The following is a 22,742-nucleotide window of genomic DNA, read 5'->3' as shown; positions in this document are numbered from 1 at the left end:
ACACACACACACACACACACACACACACACACACACAATGGTATATTACTCAGCCATAAATAAAAATGAAATTATGGTGTTTTTTCGGTAAATGGATGGAGTTGGAAACTATCATGCTAAGTGAAATGAGCCAGTCCCCCCAAAACCAAAGGTTGAATGTTCTCTCTGCTATATGGTTGCTAACACAAAATAAGGGGTGGGAGAGGGAAGAATAGAAGTTCATTCAATTAGACAAAGGGAATGAAGGGGAGGGATATGAATACACAACCAATGAAATTCCACATTATGTATAAACCACAAGAATGGGATCCTAATTAGCATAAATTATAGTCCATGTATATGGACTATGCCAAAATACACTCTCTATTGTTATGTATATCTAAAAAGAACCAAACTAAAAAATGCAAAAAAAAAGATGGAAAAAAAAGTAACAATACCAAGAGTTGAAAGACAAAAAGTCAATGTCTATATTGATTAAAGCAACAAAAGTAAAAAATTAAAACTACAAATATAAATAGCACAACATCAGAAGACAGAAGAATCTAAAATGTATCTTTCATCTGGGAGCAGATTTATTTTATTGATTACGAATAACAGGGGTCATAAACACATTGTCAGTTTTTGAAGTAACTACTAGAAGAGAAAAAAAAACAGTTAAAATACATTTATTCTCAGATTGGAAATATGGGGGAAGGTGGAGAAAATTACTGCTGTGTAGACTCCTCTGTTACCTGAGGACACATGCCTGTATTCATTTAAAGTAGTTAATTAAAAGTTTTACAACGTATTGGATTGGTCATAAAGGAAAAGTGAAAGCTTTGTTTGAAACCTGAAATTGGAAAAATTATCCTATAGAAATAGAAAATCAAGCAGGATAACTAATAACTGCTTTAAGGAACAAAGATATGGATGTTGGAAGTTACAATCAGAGAACTACACTAGGCAGGTAGATAAAAGTCAAATGTCTAGGGAAAAGAAAGTCTGAAGTTAAAATATTAATGATGTCAGATATTTACATAATTGTCAGATTTGAACTAGCACCAACAACAATTTGAAGATTAAAACAAAAAAAAAATTAGAAGCATCTGGGTCAAACTTGGAGCACCCACGGTGAACGTACAGAAGAACAGAGAGAAAAGTGCAATGGGATCTAAGGAGTGGAAAAGCTCACCAAAACGTCTCCAAAATTATCAACACCGACCCTGACGACGTTCACAACAAAAAGCAGAGAATACAAAGATGAGAAAGCAGCACTGAATGCCCTGCACCCCGGGCTTGATACATTCCTCGTGGCATTCATAGGCAATTCTTAAAATAGGCTTATGGAAATTGAAAGCTGATCCAGTTTTCCTGACTATTTATAACTGACTCTCCCCTAACACAGTAGGAAAAAAGCATCGCTAGTTATAATTTTAACTGCACGGTGCATGTAAAAAATGTCCTGCCAACTCTATTCTAAATCTTACTCATCTCCTCATGACCTTCTCCAAAAACATACCATTTGGGAGGGGGGAAAAAACAATATATGCAATCACAAAAGGCTCAAAGCCAATTTTGCTTCAAGGGCAGTGATGTAATCTCAAAGAATCACATCAGAGAACATTGCTATGCAGATGATATAAACATATTCACGTTTGCTCATTCTTATCAGAAACTTAATGCAGCCTTCACCTTGCTCTCCAGAGAGAAGGCAATACATCATGAGTGTTGTGGGGCTAGTATTGAAAGAATGCTTACTATGGGAAAAGACCCACATTACAACTTCATGAAACCAATGGGCCTTACGCATAAATTACAAATACATGTATTTTTGCTTCTTAGTAATATCAAGACCTCTATAGCCATCTCACCCACCTATCTTACACTGTTGAGACTGCGTTGAACATTTCTCTCCAGCTGTTCTTTTTTTCTATGCAGCCACACCTATCTAGAACAGCCTGCAATGATGTTCCCATTTTCTCACTTCTAACTTACTCCCAACCCTTTCAGTTTGCCTCTATCCCACCACCACATGCAAGTGATTCTTGCTGATATGAATGAGGACCCAGATATTTAAAAAAAAAAAAAGTCAATAGATATTTTCAGTACCCTTCCTATTTCTTCTCAATACCTTGAATCAGTTCTTCATTCCGGAGACAGTTTTCCCTGTGTTTTGAAGATACAGGACTCTGTCTCCCTTGCAGGAACATTCTCATCTGCCAGGTTTCAGTTCCCCATCTGTAAGTTCGTATTATAAAGCCAGATACCCAGATGTACAAGTTTCTCCTTAAAAACACTTACTCTTGGATGACTGAAGCATCTCAAAACTGATCACATGATGTTTATCTCGGAATCTGATATTCTTTTTTTCTTATCTCAGTGAAGGAGCCTACTATCTATCAAGGTATGCAAACCCCTCCCCCCCAAAAAAAAACACACACACAAACAAAAAAACTTTGATTTGTCTTTGACACTTCTCCAACCCTCTCCTACATTAAATGCATCAGTAAGTTTGCTATCTAAATATCTCTTGAATCCATGCAACTCTGCCTCCACTCTCACCTGTAAGTCAGGTTGCCATGATTCCTTACCTGGACCATTGCACTAACCTCCCAACAGGACTTTCTGCCTTCACTTTGGACTCTCCATTCTATTCTGCATACTGCAATCAACAGCTTTAACAAAGCACAAATCTCATCTTGAGACATCGTTTTTCCAACTCCTTGCTTAAATGTTTTTGGCATCTTCCCATGGTTGTTGGACTACAAATCAAAATTCTTAGCACCATCTACCAGGTCCTGCAGTTTGGTCCAGGATTACTCCTTAGACTTGTTTCACAGAAATTTCTCATTCTCTGAACTCTGCCACACAGACATTCTAATTCTTCATATGGGTCCCCAACACCACAGTACCTTTGCACAAGTTTCTCCTTCTTCAGTCCTATTCACTGAGTTACCTATCGATTCTTCAGCTTTTGAACAACCGCTATCTTAGAGGGAAATTTTTTCCATTTTTCTACTATAGAGTTCCCTGTTATCAGGCTGTCTCTTTCCTTCAGAGGACTTATCAATTTGTTGACATTTAATCATGTGCTGTTTTATTAATGCCCTTCCTGCTTGTTGGTCTGAAGCTTCAGGAAGCCAGGAGCTACATCTCTTTTTCTTGCTATCCTGTCTCCAGTTCCTAGCAAAGACCCGGATATCTAGTTTGCTCAATAAATATTTGGTGAATTGCATAAATGCATGAATAGATGGCAGATTAGGTTAAAAGTAAATGTTAATTAAGCTAGTTCCTCATGCTAATTCAAACTGAATTTTCTGATTTTTTTTTTTTTAGCTTAAAATGTGTTCTGTATATTTTTATTCTTTGTGGGGTTGGAGGCTAGTGATAATTGAACCCAGAAGTAATCCTAGTCCTTATTTTTTATTTTAAGACAGGGACTCGCTAAGTTGCCAAGGCTGTCTTTAACTTGTGATCCTCCTACTTCAGCCTCCCAAATCACTGAGATTACTGGTGCACACCACCATGCCCAGTTTATTTTTATCTTATGTATCTACAGCCATAAATATTGTCCACAGAACCAAATTGTTACAGTGCTTATGAATACATTGTCTTAATTTTATACCCACAGAGAACGGTAATTATAAGAATTCAGGATTTCTCATACCAATAAATATTTTGAATATATTTTGAATAATGACAAATGGACCCTACAGCTAGACTAACAATCTGTCCATATGATACCCTAAGATACTCGGGTAATTAACTGATTTTTATTCTTGTTCTGCCTCATAAAATTCAGAACAGTACTTCATCCAGGACTTTTAAGCTTGGGGATAGAGAATGGAATAGAGAAGATGGCAAAGAGAAGTCTGTTGTAATATCAGTATACTTTATTCTACCATCAAATGTTGTATAGCTCCAAAACCGATAATCCTGTCCCAAATGCAAAGCCAACAAAATAATTTGTGGGCCCCTTGTTCAAAAGGTAGAATAGAAATGCTAAGCTTGCCTTCTATAGTCCCTTGATTGATCTGTCACAGTGTTTCATTTTATTGTTTTATTCTTTTCATTGCTGTTACTTAATCTTATACTCCCTTGGATGAAGTGAGTACAGACCATCACCAATATCTTGGTCCCTGCTCTGTGACTTGGAATGTACTAGTGCCCAAAATTAACCTTCCCCATGCCCACTCCCCGACCAGGTATAAAGGGAAATAGTCACTGAATGGGGCAGAGGAGGTAGTGACTGAGAACCCCATTTAGAGAGTCAGGGCAGTGGCAGGAGGCAGAACCACCCATGAACTAAGGCTCCAAGTCCCCAGTGCATGTTCCACTGTCTCATCAGACTTTACTTATGGATATAAATTCAATGACAAATCGTTGAGAATCTCAAGATGATGTAAACAGCATAAGTTCCAGTCGCAGGGTCACCGACTATGGTTCTTAGTATGAGCAACTCTTGAGTCACATGTTCATAAAAAGGACTGGCCCAGATGAGATCATCTTTAGCTAAATTTAACATTATGAAGAAGTCTGTACCAAAATGGGGAGAGCAATGGTCCCATAAGGTGTAACACACGCTCAGATCCTCAGACATTACCATTTGCAACCACATACAGGAAAGGGTAGATACCTGCCTTCTTTGGAAAATGCTGATCTCTGCTAAGTAGCCGAAGCGTACCAACTTCCTTCTATATCACTCAGGTAAGTGTACCTTGTGTAATGTATCCAAGTGTTTTTGGTGCCTGATATCTCCTCAGATCTAGCATATAGGCAGTCAAGAACCAATTTATTTATTTAAGTATTAATCTAGAGCATGTGCTCTCCTACGGCAAGAATGGTCATCTTTCTATCCACAGCAATGAACAGTACCTTGCAATAAATATTTGAGTTGAAATAACAGACCCCATACTCCTTTTCTAATTGCTATATTCCTAAATTAAAAGTCAACTTCTTGTAAGTGAATAGCAGAGTCTTCCACATGTCAGTTTAATCAGTATATATATGTGTGTATCCACAGCCTTAATTCCACACATTTATTCTCAGAAGTTCAATGTGGTTATAAAAATGCTATAGCCAGGAGTGGTGGCACACGCCTCTAATCCCAGCAGCTCAAGAGGCTAAGACAGGATCATAAGTTCAAAGCCAGCCTCAGCATCTTAGCAAAGCACTAAGCAGTTTAAACCCTGTCTCAAAGGACCGGGAATATGGCTCAGTGGTTAAGTGCCTCTGGGTTCAACCCCTGGTACCAAAAAAAAAAAAGAATGCTACAAATAAACAGATTGAAATTTCCATGGTTATCACCTTAATCAAAAGTAAATTTGAATTAAAATGGAAAAAAATAATATTTACAAAGAAATTTTAAATAACATGGCAAAGAGCTTACAGTATAATTAAATGAAAAACCAAAAGGAAATAGTATTCCAAGGCTTTGAAATAAGAACATGTACTTACATATACAAATTTTTTAAAAAATGAAAGTAAACATTATCCAACATTATTAAACAGATAAACATTAAGAGATAAATATTATTAAGATTAAAAGTGAAACATTATTTATCTTTTGTTATATAAGATATGAAGAATTCTTATCATTTTTATTTTTGTGTATATAATAAAACTTATCTCCTACAATGAGTGTATACAACTTTGAGTGTACTACAGTTGAAATAACAGACCCCATACTCCTTTTCTAATTGCTATATTCCTAAATTAAAAATGTGTACATATTAAAATTTATTTCCTACAATGAGTATATACAACTCTTTGGAAAGAATAAATGTGCTAAGACAGTAGTTCAAATTATTTTTAGTGACAAAGTCTGTTGCCATCAATATTATAAATTTTTAAATATCAAGTGGGAAACAGCCTCCTTAAACAGTTTAAATCTTCATCACCATGCAGGAAATATCTCTGTGGTTGAAGGAACTTCTAAAGTGACACTTAGAAATCCAATGATTTAAGTCTAAACTCCATTTAGTAGTTATAAAATAGGTATCTAAATAGCCTTTCATCCCCTTTATCTGATTCACAGTTTATTAAAGATATTCATATTAGATTGTAATTTTTGGTCACGCTCCAGTAACAAATAAATCAAGAAGTCTCAGTGGCTTAAATACAATGTTTTTAATTTTTCATTCACATTGATATAAATCAGAAGCCCAAGCAGTGACTCAGGGCCCCAAATCTTCAAGCTTGAAACTCCAGCATCTCAAATCTCTTACCTCCAGTTACACAGATAAAAGAAAAAGATGGTAGAGGCACATTGGTCCTTAACCAACCAATGTGTATGTGTGTGTGTGTGTGTGTGTGTGTGTGTGTGTGTTTGCCAAAACTAGTCACATGGTCTAACAGAGCTAATTGTTAAAGAGATTGAGAAAGATGTACGGAGAATATTTTGTTATTATTAACAGGGACTGTCACAATATTTTAAAAATTTGAGTAAATTAGAGGACAAGAAATCTGCTATAATGGGACAAAAATTAAATGAAAATATAAAATACTGTATTAGAAGAAATTAATTTTTCAAAAAATTAATGTACTTAAAAATTCTAAGAGGATATGAGAAGACAGATCATTAATGTGAAGGGGGGTTGAAGATGAGATTAAATAGAGGTGGAAGCATGAAAAGATAGCCTAAGAAGCCAGGTAACCGGGCTCACCACCCTTGGATTCTGAGGGTTCTATACTAAGGCAGGTAAATGTGACTTTTAAAATGTGCCAACAAAAGTAGAAAGCCGCCATAGCTAATTCATTTCACAAAGTTTTATTTATATTGGTTACAATAAACCTCAAAGAGATATGTGCCAGTGGTTGCTAAATGTCATATAAACACAACCTCATATAAACATCAGTCTGGAATTCCACCAACCTATACAAAGCTGTTGGAAATTCAGCAGAACAAAATAGCAAAGGACTTTACATTTCAGCCTTCACAATTGAGGATAATTTTGTCCATTCTTCTACTTATTAAAGTGTCATTTAATGTTTTAAATTTTAAGCAGCAATATGTTTATAGGGGTTTTTTTTAATATATATATATATTTTTAGTTGTCAATGGATCTTTTATTTATTTATTTATTTATTTATATGTGGTGCTGAGAATCAAACCCAGGGCCTCACACATTCTAGGCAAGTGCTCTATATTTGAGCCACAACCACAGCCAATATTCTTCATGGTTTTGCCTGTTAATTTAGATTTATTAAAATTGCTGTAATTTGAAAGGAATACATGTTTTCTAATAATGTAGACTGTGCCTGAGATTGTGGTATAAGATTTGTTCCTTAAATAAATGTTGGTAATTGATTTATAAGTATAGTAACTGAAATCAATGAGGCATACATTTAAAATGTGATTTTAATAATAGATGCAGATGAGTTAATTTCACTTGGTTTAAATTAATTAGGACCAAACTATGAGATAAATTGGTTCTATGCCATAGAAAGATTTAAGGTAAACTAATACTTGGGTTAGCTATAATTCTCAGAAATTTATAAAGAATAATTCTTGTTTCTCTGATTAAATAATGAAAAAGATAGGAAGGAGGGACAAGGAGGGTCAAGGACCAAGGCATTAGACTAGAAATCCTGTGCCTGACAGAAGAAAACGTAGGCCACTCACTCCATCATGTTGGTCTAGGAACTGACTTCCTTAACAAGACTCTTAAAGTGCAAGAAATAAAATCAAGAATCAATAAATGGGATGGTATCAAACTAAGAAGCTTCTTCACAGCAAAGGAAACAATCAAAAGCATGAAAAGAGAGCCTACAGAATGGGATAAAATCTTGCCTACCTGCACCTCATATAGAGCATTAATCTCCAGGATATATAAAGAACTCAAAAAACTTTACCCTAAAAAACAAATAAACCAATCAATAAATGGGCAAAGGAATTAAGAGACACTTCATAGAAGAGGAAATACAAACAGTGAACAAATATACGAAAAAGATGTTCATCTCTAGCAATTAGAGAAATACATATTAAAACTACACTGAGATTTCATCTCACTCCAGTTGGAAGGGCAATCATCAAGAATACAACTAACAATAAATGTTGGCAAGGTTGGGGTACACTCATACATTGCTGGTGGGACTGAAAATTGGTGCAACCACTGTGGAAAGCAGTATGGAAATTCTTCAGAAAGCTTGAAATGGAACTACCATTTGACCAGTTATCCTACTCCTCAGTATATACTCAAAGCATACTATAGTGACACAGTCACATCAATGTTTACAGAAGCTCAATTCACAATAGCTAAGCTATGGAGCCAACCTACATGCCCTTCAACAGAGGAATGAATTTTTAAAAAAAATGTGGTATATACACACAATGGAGTATTACTCAGCCATGAAGAAGAATGACTTTATGAAATTTGCTGATAAATGAATGAAGCTTGAGACTATCATGCTAAGTGAAATAACCAGTCCCAAAAGGCCAACGCTTGCATGTTTTCACTGATATCTGGAAGCTAACCCACAATAAGTGGGGAGAGGAGAAGAATAGATATTTAGTAGATTAGACAAAGGGGAATAACAGGAAGAGAGTGGGGATAGGAAAAGGAAAGACAGTGGAATGAATCTGAAATAATTTATATATATATGAATATGCCCCAGTGAATTTCACCATCTGTATATCCATAAGAATGGGATCCTAATTAAAATACGATATATTCCATGCTTGTAAAATTATATCAAAATGAATTGTACTGTCATATATGCATAGAAAGAACCAATTTAAAAAAAAAAAAAGATGTTTTGCCTGGTGTGATGGCACACACCTATAATCACAGCAGGTCAGGAGGCTGAGGCAGGAGGATCACAAGTTCAAAGCCAGCCTCAACAACTTAGTGAGGCCCTAAGAAACTCAGCAAGAATCTGTCTCTAAATAAAATATAAAAAAGGGCTAGGGATGTGGCCCAGTGGCTAAGCACCCCGGGTTCAATCTCTGGTATCAAAAAAAAATGTTTTGTATAAAATTCATAATAATAACAAAGGAAAAAATTGTAGTAAACACACACACACACAAACATACACCCACATACGAAAATAATCAAAGCACACAACTACAAATTCCATGCAAATGGAAACCAAAAGAGGCAGGAGTAGCTTTACTTATATCTGACAAAGTCTAAGACAAAAACTATAAGACAAGGGAAAGAATGTCACTATATAATAATTGTGGAACTTTCTCTAGAATACACTATATGAGGACACAAGACATAACTTAAAAAATGAAATCATATCCAATATATTTTCTGACCAAAATGGGATATAATTAGAAATCAAACACAAAAGAAAATAGAAACTATATAAATACATGGAAACTGAATAACATAGTTTTGAATGAAAAATTGGTCATTGAAAACCTCAAAATGGAAAACTTTTTAAATTATTTAAACAAATGAAAATGGAAATAATGCACCAAAGTTTTTGAAATACTGCTAAAACAACACTACAATGAAAGTGTATAGCAATAATTCTTACATCAAAAAAATAGAAAAATGTTAAAGAACAAGGACCTGCGTGTAAGGAAGTAAAAACAAAACAAACCCCAAATTACAGGAAAGAAAAAATAAAGATCAAAGAGTACATATGCCACATACATATATATACAAATATGTATACACATACATATACATGTATCTGTGTACATATACAGACACATACAAATGAAGCTGATAAAAGTCTAAGACAAAAACTGTAAGAAAAGGGGAAAGAATTTCACTATTTAATAAAGAAATACACACACATGCACTTGAAAGCCTCACTAGATAGACTAGATCAAGAAAAAGAAAAAAAATAAATGAACTTAAAAGACAAGTATTTTGAAACATCCCAGCTAGAAAGAGCCTTCAAGATATTTGAAGTGATTTACAAAGTCGATGCAAGGTCCATCAAAGTACCATGAAATGCTTCATAGAACTAGAAAAAACAATCATAAAAATCATATGGGAACAGAAAAGACAAAATATTCAAAGCAATCTTGAACAAAAAGCACAAAACTAAAGACATGTTACAGGATGATAGCAAGTAAAACAGCATGATATTGGCATAAAAGCAGATTCATGAACCAATGGAACATAAAATAGTGCCCAGAAATAAATCCACACATCTATAGCCCACTGGTTCTTGACAAAGACACCAAAACCATACACTGGACAGACAACAACCCTTTAATAAATGGTGCTGTGCGGTTCAGAACAACCAAACTATGAAACCAGTCTATTAACAGATGAATGGTTAAAGAAATGTATATATACACACAATGCAGTCTTATTCTACCATAAATAAAAATGATTCATTTGCAGGAAAATAGATGGAACAAACTTGAGAACATTATGTTAAGTGAAATAAACCAAATTTAGGTCAAGGGTCATGTTTTCTCTCACATATAGAAGTTAGAGAGGAAAAAGGAAAAGAAAGATGGGGACACAGGGTTCTCATGAAAAAAATCAAAAGGAGATCAGTAAAGGAAAGGGTCTAGAGAGTGGGAGGAGGGAAAGGAGGGGAAGTGCTAGGGAGTGATTAACCAAATTATGTTGTTGTATGGTATATGTGTATGAATATGTAACAACAAATTCCATTATTACATACAACTATAATACACCAATAAAAAATGTGGAAAGATAAATAAATAAATAGTGTTGGGGAAACTCTCTGAATCCACAAGGTTGAAATTTGACTCCTCTCACCTACACAAAAATCAGATTAAAGTGGATCAAAGACATAAATGTGAGAACCAAAACTCTAAAATTAAAACACAGGAGAAACACTTCTAGATATTTATACAAGCAATGGCTTTTTGGACAAGAACTCCAAAGCACAAGAAATGAAAACAAACTAGCAAAAGGTATTACATCAAACTAAAAAGTTTCTGCACAGAAAAAGAAACACTGAATGGAGTAAAAAGACAACTTCTAGAAAATATCTGCCAATTATTCTGATACAGGATAAATATTCAAAATATATAAAGAACTAAAAAAAACTTTAAAAGCAAAGCAATTCAATTTTTTAAAATGAGCAAATGATTTGAATAGACACTTCTCAAAAGAAGAAATATAAATAGCCAACAAATGTTTAAAAAAAATGCTTAGTATCATTAGCCATCAAGGAAACGTACATTAAAACTATAATGCAATATTATCTCACCCTGGTAGAAAAGTTATTATCAAAAAATCAAAAAATAAATGTTGGCGAGAAAGTGGAAAAAAAGGAACTCATACAACGTTGGTGGGAATGTTCACTAGCACAGCCATTTTGGAGAATACTATGGGAATTCCTCCAAAATAGACACACTGTATGATCCAGCTATCCCACTTCTGGATATATAGCCAAAGGAAGTGAAATCAGCACACTAAAGGGATACCTACACACTCATGTTTACTGCAACCCTATTCGCAATGGTTTGTATTTGCAATCAATCTAGGTGCCAATCAACAGATGAACAAATAAAGAAAATGTGGTAGACAAGGGAATAATTTTCAATCTCAAAGAAGAAAGAAGTGCTGACATTTGCAGTAAAATGGACACTACTGAAAGATATAATAAGTGAAATAAACCAGACACAGAAAGACAAGTACTGTATGTGCTTTCTTATGTGTGGAAGATAAAGATTTAAAAAAAAAAAAAGTCAACCTGAATGTAGAATAATGGTTAGCAGAGGTTAGGAAGGGTGTGTGGGGGGAGGTGGGGGAGACAGTGGATATTGGGAGGTTGGATTTCATTAGTACATACTGTATGGATGGAAATATAACACTGAATACTATTAATATGTACAATATATTGATAAAGTATTTTATAAAAAGAAAATAATCATAAAAACGGTGGTGTTGGGGTAATCTAGGCACAGAGCATTGTCAGTTTAAGCTCAATTCTAAACCACTGGTTGATGCACTCCAGTTTATTAGAATTACATGTAAGGCTTCCTAAAATACCGTTTTAAAATAGATATTCTAATTCAGTAGATCTGGGATAGGACCAAGAATTTGCATTTTTTACTGGTTCCCAGGTGGCACTGATGCTGTTAATCCATGTACCACACTCCAAGTAGCATTGCTTTACATTACTGAGGGAGGAAATAAACCTGTTATCACTAAGAATAAAATAACATAACAAAGCCTAACTGTAGGGAATAAAATATCAAACTTTCTAGCATAATGTTGGCATTTTTTACCTCCATGGCAATTGGGAGCAAAAACTGATTAGAAGGAGAAGTAAGATTTTTGTAAATGCTAGATTTGAGATAACATCAGGATATCTATGTGTACATTTCTTGGAAGGAGCAAGAAATAAACAATTGTCAAAGGTATAATGTTAGAATTCAAATTCAAAGGTAAACATTTCCAAGTCTCCATAAAACAGTAGTCAAACTCAAAAGAAGATAAAGAATCTGAGTTGTGCAAAGAAAATAAAGTCATCCATAGAAACTCAAAAACATTCAATATCATAGTGTAGGAGAATGAAAAACAAAGAAAAAGAACTGGTTACAATAATTAATTATAATAGAAGGGGAGGAGCTAGTAGGTGACCGAGTATTGCAAGTATTTGCAGAAGACAGCATTTAATAATAAATAGTCTACTGAATGTTTCAAGATTGAGGAGGATGAGAATCAAAATGAGATGTTCCAGGATTTGGCTTAATGGTTACAGACAAACCTTTGAAAGCACTGTTATCTATCAGTAGCATGGAACAGAATTCAAATGGGAAGTGATCAAGGAAGAACAAAATGGGAAAAGAAAATGGAGAAATCAGCATAAATAAAATGGATAAATCATGTTGAAGTTAAATTTTATTTACAAAAATGAGGTTCAAGGACATCTATGATGTTTATAATTTCCATTTTCTTTTTTTAAAATTCCGGACAGTCTTGCATAGGTTATATTAGGCTGAAAAGTGGTTCCCTGAAAGATACACACTTCCCAGTGCCTGGAACCTCTGCTATGTTACATGGTGTTTTAGTTATCTTTTCATCACTGTGACAAAATACAAGAACAACTTAGAGGAGGAAACATTTTGGGCTCATAGTTTCAGTTCTTAGGCTAAAGATCTGAGATAAGGCAGAACTTCAAGGCAGAAGGACATGATAAAACAAAGCTTCTCAACTCTTGACAGCTCGGAGGGAAAGGGAGGGCAGGGAGAGGAAACAAGGAGGTGTGAGGAAAAGAGAAAGGGAGAGAGCAAGATGGGGCGGGGGAGAAAGGGGCCCTAGTGACCTCCTTCCTCCAGCCATACCCCATCTGCCTGAAGTTACCACCCTATAGACCATTCAAATTTTTAATCCATCAAATGGTTTAATCCACTGATGAACTCAGAACCCTAATCATTGCCCCAAATCCCTAGTTCTGAGCCTTGCTACATTAGTGATCATGGTTTCAAAATATGAGTTTTCAGGGGACATTTCAGATTCAATCATAATATATGAGGGAAAGGGGTCTTCGAATGTGATTTATTTAAGAATCTCAAGATGGGTGTGTATCCTGGATTATCCAGATGGGTCCTAAATGCAATTATGAATACCTATATAAGAGGAAGGCAGAGGGAGACTTCGCATACTCCAGAATTAGAAATCAATGAGGCAAGTAAAGCAAGATGGTATGCTTCTGGCTTTGAAGAAAGAATCACACACCAAGGAATGCAAGGAATGCTTCCCTAGAGGCTGGAAGAGACCAGAAAGCAAATTCTCTCCTAGAGCCTCCAGGAGGAGCTTGGCCCTGTCAACCTCTTGATTTAAGCACAGTGAAATTGATTTCAGAATTCTGTCTCTGGAACTGTTGCTTTAGGCTACCACAGTTGTGGTAACTTGTTACCACAGCCATAGGAAACTGATATGTAGCTTACCATTCAATCTTACCCTGGGAATAAATTTAATATATTAATTTATCTAGTCAAAGATTTTTTTAAAGCCCTTTAAATAATTGTAAGATATTTCTCAGTTGAGGATCACAGTATTTTGTTAGTCTTCATACATCCAATTTGGTAATAAATAGACTTGCTATGTTATAACACAATGAAGGACATCACTACTTAAATAATCTGTAAAATTAAATAGATGATTATAGATTTTTGTCCCATAAAATTTTAACTTTTAAAAATACAATTTGGCCAACAAGACAAAGTAGATGATCCAACTAGCAACTAAATTAGAATACATGCCAGATAGTGCAGTCATCAGCATTTCATAACACAGATACAAAAGTAAAAAATCTCAATTTCCCAGTAATTGCAAAAGTCCAATTACAAAATCTTAACGGGAAAAAGTACAATTTAAGAAAGCAAGGAAATTCCAGAAAAATCAATATTACAAAAAACTGAGTTTTATATACAAAGATATTGAGTTCAATTTTATTACTCTTTTTAAAATAAGACTGATCTCAACTCAACAATAAAAAATGCAATTTTAAAAAGGCAAGGGAATCATTTCTTTAAAGATAGACCAGTGGATAATAAGCACTTGAAAAGATACTCAATTCACTAATCATTAAGCAAATACAAATCAATCCACAAAGAAATACCACTTTCTTCCCACTATAATAGCTAATTTTTTTTTCAAAAATATTTAATCCCCCAGAAGAAAAAGTGTTGGTAGAAATTGGAACTCTTGTTATTTCATGATGGGAATGTAAAATAGTATAGTTGCTATGGAAAAAAGTTTGACAAGTCTTCAAAAACTTAAACACAAAATTACTACATGATCTGCCATTCCCTTCAGGGTATATATACCCAAAAGAACTGAAAGCAGAGATTTGATCAGTTATTTGTATACCCATGTTCATAGCCAAAAAGTGGAAACAACCTCAATGTTTACCAGTGGATAAAAAGATAAATAAAATATGGTATACACACACAATGGAATATAATTCAGCCTTAAGAGGGTATGAAATTCTGACACTTGCCACAACATGGATGATCCTTGAAGATATTAAGTAAAATAAGCCAGACAGAAAAGAACAAATAGTAGTATTCCACTTATATGAGGTACTTAGAATAGTCAAATATAGAGAGATGGTAAGTAGAATATGGGCATGCCTCATTTTGATGTGCTTTATTTCACTCAGCAGATATGGCATTTGTTACAAACTGAAGGTTTATGGCAACCCTATACCAAGTAAGTCTATCAGTACCATTTTGCCAATAGCTTGTACTTACTTCATGTGTCTTTGTCACATTTCTTTTACATTTCAAATTTTTTCAACATATCTGTTACAGTGAATCTGTGATAAGTGATCTCAGATGTTACCATTCTAGTTGTTTAGGAGTGCCCTGAACCATGCCTTTATAATACAGTAAACTTAATTGATAAATGCTCTGTATTCTGGCTGCTCCACCAACCAGCCATTCCCCCATCTCTCTCCCTAGACCTTGTATATTCCCTGAAACACAATGATCTTGAAATTAGGCCAGTTAATAACCCTACAATGTCCCCTAAGCATCCTACTGAAAGAAGAGCCACACATTTCTCATTGTAAATCAAAAGCTAAAAATTATTAAGCTTAGTGAGAAAGACATGTTAAAAGCTGATATAGGACAAAAGCTAAACCTCTTGTTCCAAAAGACAAAACTGAATAGGAAAGTTCTTGAAAGATGTTAAAGTCCTACTCCAATGAACACACAAATTTTAAGAGAGTCAGAAGGTTTTATTGCTGACATGGGGAAGTTTTAGTGGCCCAGGTAGAAGATTCAGCCAGCCATAACACTCCCTTAACCAAAACCCAATCCAGAGCAAGCCCCTCTCTTTAATTCTATCAAAATAGAGAGCTAAGGAAGCTGCAGAGGTAGCCATGTCCATAACATAGAAATACAAAGTACAGAAATGCTAATATAAAAACTGAAATAAGTTATCTAGAGATTAACTAAGATAACTGTTGAATGTGGCTACACTAAAAGAGATTTACAATAAAGATGAAACCACATTATATTGAAAGAACATGCTACCTAAGACTTTCACAGCATGAGAAGTCAATGCCTGACTTGAAAGCTTCCAAGTACAGGCTGATATTTTTTGTTGATATTGTTAGCAGCTAGTGCAACTGGTGGCTTTAAGTTGAAGCAAGCGCTTCTTTACCCTTTAAAGAATCCTAGAGCCTTTAAGAATTATACTAAATCTACTCTGCCCATGCTCCACGAATGAAACAACAAAGCCTAGATGACAACACGTCTCTTTACAACATGGCTTATGGAGCATTTTAAGCTTGCTGTAGAGACTTACTCATCATTGAAAAAAGAAAAATTCTCCTTTCTCTATTCTAATGGTCTTCCTTCCACTCATTTATTTATTTATGTTGGTACTAGAGATTGAACCCAGGGTCACTTAACCATTGAGCCACATCCCCATCCCTTTTTGTATTTTATTTTAGAGACAGGGTCTCACTGAGCTGCTTAAGACCTTGCTAAATTGCTGAAGCTGGCTTTGAACTAGGGATCCTCCTGCCTCAGCCTCCCAAGCTGGTGGGATTACAGGCAGATGCTACCATGCCCAGCCTCACTCATTTATTTTTTATTGGTGCTTTATAAATATACATAAATATGGACTTCACTGTGGTATATTTATACATGCATATAACTTTGTTAAATTCTTTCTTCATTTTCTTCCATTTCCCATCCCTCCTTCAACCCTCTTGCTCCTCTTCTATTCCACTGATCTTCTCTATCTTTGTGGTATCCAACACCTGCCTCATTTTGCTCTAACTTCCACATACATGAGAAAATATAATGGAAAATTTTTTGGAAGGGATTTACTACTTTGGATGCCATTAATAAAATTCATGATTCACAAGCTGGGATCAAAATAGCATTAAAAGGAGTTTCAGAAAAGTTTATTCCCACCCTCATTGAGAGGTTCAAGAATTCAGTAAAGGAAGTAACTGCAGGTGGGGTGGAAATAGAACTGGAAATGGGGACTGAAGAATTGCTGAAATCCTGTGATAGAACTTGAATGAAAAGTTGCTGTTTATGGATGAAATGTTTCCTGTAATTGAATCTACTCCTGGTAAAGATGCTATGAACATTGGTAAAAGGACAACAAAAGATTTAGAATATTAAATAAACTTGGCTGATAGTGGCATGGTTTGGGAGGATTAACTTCAATTTTGTAAGAATTTCTTCTGTGGGTAAAATGCTATAGAGAAATTGCATGCCATGTAGAAATTTCAGTAGCATGTAGAAAGGGCCACATCAGTATACAAAAGACTCAACAAAAGACAAGCAAAATTGGACACATGGAGTTTAAATAGAGATTTTTTTCAAAAATTTCAAATATAAATTAACAGGAGAAAGGAGGTTGCTATGTCTGACAAAAAGAATGCAGATTTAATGGGCTAGAACCATTATGTTTTGATGTAGTAATGATAAAACTGTATTAAGGTAGCTCAGACCTGCAAAGCCTGGGCACCTCGTATCACTGACTGCCACTTTCTTTTCCTCTTTCTAGGCTATCCATTTTCAAATATCTAAAAAAAAATTAAAATATATTATTTTGTATTAGGTTGTAGACACAATACCTTTATTTTATTTATTTTTATGTAGTTCTGAGGATCAAACCCACACAGGTGAAGCAAGTGCTCTACCACTGAGCCATAAACCCAGCCCCAAAATAATATTTTTATAACAAGATATTAAAACAGGAATCCTTGGGAAGAATAGAGGAATGAAATTGAACAAATTTACTAGGTGCATGTAGGACTATAACACAAGGCATCACAATTTTATACATAAATATAATGCAACAATTTAAATAACAAAATTAATGGAAGGGAGAGCAAAAGAGTGGAGGAAGGGGGTCGATGAAGGGAAGAGGGGTAGTATTTGGGATTGAAATAGAAAAGCTATGTTATATGCATTTATGAACATGTCAAAATGAACCCCACTATTATGTAAAATAATAATGCACTAAAAATAGACTAGAGGGCTGGGGATGTGGCTCAAGCGGTAGCGCACTCGCCTGGCATGCGTGCGGCTGGGGTTCGATCCTCAGCACCACATACAAAGATGTTGTGTCTGCCAAAAAAACTAAAAAATAAATATTAAAATTCTCTCTCTAAAAAAAAAAAGAATAGAAATCCTCTTCTTGTTTCCGCTGAGACCTCAAAGACATAAGCACCTACTATTAGCATATTTCCAAGCAATACACTGGACTGTTCAGGATTCCTAAAGGAGGTAACACCAGTTTTGTAACCCATGACTTGCCAAACACCACCAGGATTCTAAAAAAGTTTTGGAAGCTAAAAGGTAAAAAAAAAAAAAAAAAGACTTTAGAGATAACTGTTGATGGATTTTAGGCCTTGGGTAATAAGTCATTCGAACCTTACAAGAATGCCTTCAAGATTTCCTGGATGGCTTGGTTTGGGGATACACAGTAGAGTTCCCAGAAAGGATCAGACACTAGGCTAAAAGTGTTTTGGCTAAAGACAGAGCAGGTATGATAGCTATATTTGGGACAACATGTATCTCAGTTTCAGCCTCTACCAAAAAAAAAAAATAGACTAAAATAAGACAATTATTTCTCACTGTTCTTTAAGCTGAGAAATCCAAGATCAAATTTCTGGAATGGTTTGGTCTGGTAAGGGTCTTCTTCCTGGTTTATAAATGGCTGCCTTCTCAGTGTCTTCACATGGCACAGGGAAGAAGAGGAATCAAGCTCTCTGGTGTCTCTTATAAGGGATCTAATCCCATCTTTACAGCACGAATATGAGTGAGGGATAGTGCTTGGATAGAAAGACTTTTATTTGTATTTTAAGTATTTTGCTCCTTCCACACACAAGTTAAATTTATAACCCTTGAGAGGGAGTCACTAGAAATTCATCTTTATTACACACTTCTTTTTTAGACCAACTACCCCTGTTTCCTTTCTACCCACTCATTCTTCATAAAGTACCATGTGATATTTCAATACATGTATACATTGTATAATGTTTAAATCAGGTTAAACATATCTATTTCCTTGACTATTCATCATTTCTTAATGCTAAAAACATTCAGATGATTTTTGGAAAATACAGTACATTATCAGTATCTTTAGTCAGCTTATTCTACAGAAGCATCCCAGAGCTTCCTACTCCTAAGTATAACTTAGTACCCACTGACCAACTTCTCCCTGTCCCTCCCTTCTCCCAATGTGCCTTTTCCCTTCATAACTGCTTTTCTACTCTCAACTTCTATGAGATCAACTTTCTTAAATGCTACATGAGTGAGATCATGCAGTATTTGTCTTGCTATGCCTGGTTTATTTCACTTAATATAAAGACTTCCAATTCCACCCAGGCTGTCACATGATTTTTTTTAACAGATGAATAGTATTTCTGTGTGTATATGCACATTTTCTTTATCAAATCATTAGCTGATTAACACTGAGGTTGCTTCCATTTCTTGGCTACTGTGAGTAGTGCTGCAATGAACTTGGGCATGCACTTATCTATTTGGTATGCTGACTTCATTCCCTTTGAATATATACCCAGTAGGGGAATGCTGGATCATGTGTAGTTCTATCTTTAGTTTATGAGGGACCCTCTATACTGTTCTCCATAATAGCTACACTAATTCACATTCCCACTAATAGCATGAAACATTCCCTTTTCTTTACATCTTCTCCAAGATTTGTTATTTTTTAGTCCTTTTGAAAATGGCTATGCATACTAGAGTAAGGTGAAATCTCACTGTGGTCTTGATTTGCCTTTTCCTAATAATGATGTTCAGTATTTTTCATGTACCTGTTTGCCTGAGAAGTGTGTGTTTAGGTTTATTGCCCATTTTTATTTAGATTATATGTCTCTATTTCTGCTCTGATTGTTATTTCCTTCCTTTTAATAATTTGAGGTTTAGTTTGTTCTTATTTTTCTAGCTCCTTGAGATGCAACAGTAAGTTGCTTAGTTAAGACCTCTCTGCTTTTGTGATGTAAGTATTGATTGCTATAGACTCTTAATACTGTTTTTTTTCTGTCTCATAGATTTTGGCATGCCATTTCCATTTTTATTTGTCTCAAGAATTTTTAAAATTTCTTTCTTGATTTCCTTTTTATTTATTGTTTATTTGAAAGTATAAGTTGTTTATATGTATTTGCATAGTTTCCAAAGTTTTTCTGGTTATTGATTTCTGGTTTTGTTATTATGGTCAGAAAAGATACTCGATATAATTTCTATTTTTTTTTAATTTGTTGAGACTTCTTTTATGGCCTTTCATATGATTTATCCTGAAGAATGTTCCATATGGCATTAAGAATGCATATTCTGTAGTTGATGGATGGAATGTTCTGTAGAGGTCTGTTAGGTCCATTTGACCGAGGGCACAATTTAACTCTGCTTTTTCTTTCAGTTTCTCAGTTATATAGTATTTCATCATTAAATAAATGGGATATGATTTATTACATAGCAGCAACAAATCTGTGGCAAAAGAAGGCTTTAAAAAATTACTCTCAAAGATACAAAACCTTCTAACTTGAACATTCTTAATAATCATAAAATTAATGAAACACCTTTCAGGATAGTCTGGTTTCTAATTATGCACTTACTTCAAGTACCACATTTTTTAAGCCACCTATGCTCTAAAAACCTCTTGCACTGCCACATCTTTGCATCCCCATAACTTTATACCTAACTTTTATAATTTTAAAACTATCATTCTCTTTACTGAAAGAAAGGAAATCAATGACTAATCAGCCAATGGAAATTCACATTTGTGTCTTTGAAAACAGGAGCAAAGCGCTCACAAGATCAGACAGGACATATAGCACATACTTACTTTGGTACAAGAGCTCTCAAATTGTTTTCCCAAGTTAATAAGTTTGCCAGGCAAAAGCAAAAGGCAAAACAAAAGCAATGTTCAAAAAACATATACCAGAGAGCGGAGGCAGGAATATTTCTGCATGAACTCCTAGATATTTCATATAAAAGCACTTTACACTAATCTTTATGCTGAATACATAAAACTACTCAAACCCTCTCACTGAACAACATCCTTCAGTTTTAGAGTTATTTCTCAATGACTTTGGAATGTGATCTCTAATGAGCACCAAAAACCTCACAACAAATGCTTCAAGCTGGGTTTACATTGTACAGCATTTTGTTCAATTTAATTCGCAAACTTGTTTGACCTTTTATTTTGTTTGTTCTACTTAAACTAGTCAGTTTGAACTACCTCCTTAAGGGCTAGGAAAGTTCCTTTTCATTTTTACTCTATAGCAACTGGTACAAATTAGCGCTCAATAACTGGATAACAGGTACTTAAAGTCTTCTCCTGTTTCACTCTAAGGCAAGAGCTCACATGCATATGAACCTATGTGAACTGTCCCTGGGGAAAGAAGGTCTCTGCAAAAACTATTTGTCAGGAGAATCTTCCCTGTTAATATACCCAGTTAAGACCAGGGATGTAGCTCAGTGGCTGAATGCTTGCCTAAGATGCAGGAGACCATGAGTTTAATTTCTAGCAGAAGAAAAAAAAAAACACCTCAATTACAGAAGAAAATGCAACTACAGATGGAAATACTCATTAGTTTGGGAACATCCAAAAAATCTCTCTTGGTTTCTCTATTCTCCAACAATCTCCACTGCCACGAGGGGCTCCAAATAATATCAGGAATAGCCACCACCCCAAGGGAGAAACTCAAGCCTAAGAAAAACAGATTGGAGATCCGGAGGCTGTCATATTGTTTTGTATGACATGGTTCCCCTTTTAGGGTAAACTCAAATATTACAGGAAAGAGTATGCAAAGTGCTATGTAGGCAATTAGAGGCAAAAACAGGAATGTCAGCTTTCTGCTGTCACTAGGTCCCCATTTATACGCTCTGTCTGGTGAAAAATGTCATAATGAGTTGTTATAAGAATTCAAAAGACATCTTAAGGCACTTTCTCCTGCTGTTCCCAAGTCCTAAAACTATATTTTCTATTCCTCCAACAGTCCCAAACCTCTCCTCTAACCATACTAACCATACATGGTAAGGATCAGGTTTTCAGGGCCAAGACTCAAACCTTAGACTGTGTGATGTATTCAAAACTGTTTTCTTCTAAACTGTTTTGACAGATAAAATATGCATATAATTCAAACAAAGTACATTGTACCTTTTGTGGGTTTATACTACTGTATTTTTATTTTAAAACATATTTTTAGTTGTAGATGGACACAATATCCTTATTTTACTTATTAATTTTTATGTAGTGCTGAGGATCCAACCCAGTGCCTCACACATGGTAGGCAAGTGCACTACCACTGAGCCACAACCCTAGCCCTATACTACTGTATTTTATTTTTTTTTATTTATTTATTTTTTATAGTTGTTCCTCCTTTTTTTTTAATTTTTTTTTATTGGTTGTTCAAAACATTATAAAGCTCTTGACATATCATATTTCATACATTAGATTCAAGTTGGTTATGAACTCCCAATTTTACCCCAAATACAGATTGCAGAATCACATCGGTTACACATCCACATTTTTACATAATGCCCTATTAGTAACTGTTGAATTCTGCTACCTTTCCTATCCTCTACTATCCCCCCTCCCTCCCCTCCCATCTTCTCTCTCTACCCCATCCACTGTAATTCATATCTCTCCTTGTTTATTTTCCCATTCCCCTCACAACCTCTTATATGTAATTTTGTATAACAATGAGGGTCTCCCTCCATTACCATTCAATTTCCCTTTTCTCTCCCTTTCCATCCCACCTCATGTATCTGTTTAATGTTAATCTTTTCTTCCTGCTCTTCCTCCCTGCTCTGTTCTTAGTTGCTCTCATTATATCAAAGAAGACATTTGGTATTTGTTTTTTAGGGATTG

The sequence above is a fragment of the Marmota marmota genome, unplaced genomic scaffold (genome assembly GCF_001458135.2).
Source record: "Marmota marmota marmota unplaced genomic scaffold, marMar, whole genome shotgun sequence".
NCBI classification, from domain to species: Eukaryota; Metazoa; Chordata; class Mammalia; order Rodentia; family Sciuridae; genus Marmota; species Marmota marmota.
The sequence above is the reverse complement of the archived record's forward strand: the minus strand, read 5'-3'. Positions refer to the sequence as shown.